Source organism: Astatotilapia calliptera, chromosome 18 (genome assembly GCF_900246225.1).
Source record: "Astatotilapia calliptera chromosome 18, fAstCal1.2, whole genome shotgun sequence".
In the NCBI taxonomy this organism is placed as follows: Eukaryota; Metazoa; Chordata; class Actinopteri; order Cichliformes; family Cichlidae; genus Astatotilapia; species Astatotilapia calliptera.
In genome coordinates this window covers 12,756,842-12,759,032 of record NC_039319.1, presented here as the reverse complement: position 1 = coordinate 12,759,032, position 2,191 = coordinate 12,756,842, and the positions used below count along the sequence as shown (strand labels likewise).

Genomic DNA, 2,191 nt, shown 5'->3' with positions numbered 1-2,191 from the left:
TAGTATTCCATCTATCATCCAGGAAGAATATAACGAAGCATAATGAAATTAAACTCAACTCAATTTTTTTGTAAACCAAGATTAAAGGAGTGGTTTTCACTGTAGTAAAACCACAGCTGTCAATGTATTTGGGTCGCACCTCTTATGCACTCTTATTAATGTAAGTAAGTTTCGTGTTGATAATGACTTGCATGTTGTGGACATGACTTGCAGTTTCCTGTTAGTAAGAAAACACAGCTGGCAGTCTGTTATTGCCACATCTTTGTCCACAGCAGTTCTAGTGAGCATCAGCTTTCTGTTCGTTTCTTTTGTCAGCCATGGACAAAACTGTGCTGCTCCTGTTGTGCCTGCAGGTTGTTCTGCTCATCACTGCCTTTCCTTCAGACGCAGCTGGTCAAGTCGTAGTGAGAGGTCCAGATCAGGTAAAAAGATCCGCAACAGCAATCAAAAAGGTAGGGATACATACCTTTAATTATCTGTCTGAATTTACTACAAATTCCATATTATATTTTGTGGAGAGAGGAACTGAATGCCGCAGAAGAGAAAGCTCGCTGTTTTAGGTTGTATCAACAGACCTGGATCACGTGGCTGGCAAATGTGTTTGATTTTGAGTGTATTTCTACTTTTCCATTACAAAATTGGAACGTAGCATCATAATAGGTGTTTGTGCAGTTTTGTGCTCCCTTAAGTTCATTCCTTGTGTTTGGAAAGATTCATCAAAACTTCTAAATGAACAAGTAACTAAGAACTCGTTACTTGTACTTGTACATTTTCTCAGTTTAAACATTTGATCTGTTGTTTTATTAGATCAAATGTGGGATTGTGAGATTTGCAATTTATTGCCTTCTGTATTTATTTACTGTTTACACAGGATCACAATTTTTCAAACTCCTTGTGGACTTTGTATATTAATCTATAAATGTCATGACCATGATTTCTTTATACAGTAACAACATGTCTATACTTTATGTTGATTTTAATTTATCATCATTACATAAAAACGCAATGTTCATGTCATTTCATTATAGGTGGCAAACAGGACGGTCAACCCACCAAACCAAGAACAACAGAAGAGAAGGTGTTCCATTAGACGTGGAGGGTGCGGCCCAATGGTAAATTGTTTTGTTATTTACATTTTCTTTATTTCCTGCTGTTACAGAACAGCAACTTGATAAACACTGAATCATCTTGTGAATTATCCTTCTGTTTCCAAAGCTTTCTTATTACAGAAAACAATAATGGATTGCGAAGCCCATGTTTTTCTTTATAAAGAAAAAGCTGGTCCTGTTATTATGATCACTATTGAATTTATTTATTTTTTTTAATTTCAAGCACATAGATATTTAAAGCTAAAGCAGAGCAAAGACTGTTTTATTTATTTCTCTCTCTGCAGGGCCAGTAGTTTACCCATCACACATCGCTGCGGCCAGAAACTCCTTCCTGCATTTTTCCATTGACCTGGGTGCTTCAATAATCTACGCATATAAACTATCACAACAACAGATTCTCTGCAAACATGTTGCAACATTGCAGTTGGTGCAGAAGTCACCTCGCATACAGACAGATGCTAAATTTGAACCAGCTCACTGGACTTCTCTGAGAAGTCAGAAATTAAACACAAACAACATTCAACCACTAAAACTAATTTTGGAAGTAAATATAAGGCGGAGTATTAGGGCCACATTAAGAAAATAAAATATTTTGATCAATTTGAGAATAAAGTCAAAATTTCACGATTAAAATCGAAAATCTATTTTGAGAAAAGCATCAAAATGTGGAGATTACTTTTGTTGTTTCAAGACAAACTGCCACGTTTCTTATACCTTTGTGTAGATGAGTTAGCCATTTCACATTACACGAATGCAACCATCTGCACCATCTTTTCAACATCCTTTTACATATCACCATAATATGTTTGTGTGCTAAAAAAGAAATCATTTCCTTCTTTGTTACTTAAGTCGATTCTGAAGTACGATTCACTCAGAGGGTACAGCAACCATGGCTGATTGTCTTGAAACAAAATAGAATTATAATATTATTCTCAAAATGATGAATGATATTGTTTTTCTTAATGCGGCCCTAATACTACGTCATATAAATAACCTTTGCATCTTAATTTAAAAAATAATAAATCCTAAAGCACTTAACTGTTTTAAGATATATATTTTTTTGTAAAACTATGAATTTGAAA

At 34.7% G+C, this 2,191-nt stretch overlaps 1 long non-coding RNA gene across 1 annotated transcript; it reads left to right on the top strand.

Annotated features, from left to right (window-relative positions):
• Positions 1-325: 325 nt before the first annotated feature.
• LOC113009929 (uncharacterized) lies at positions 326-1,672 on the top strand. Its single transcript, XR_003270265.1, has 3 exons — positions 326-452; positions 1,029-1,112; positions 1,394-1,672. It is a non-coding gene; the product is annotated as an uncharacterized LOC113009929 (long non-coding RNA).
• The last annotated feature ends 519 nt before the right edge of the window (positions 1,673-2,191 follow it).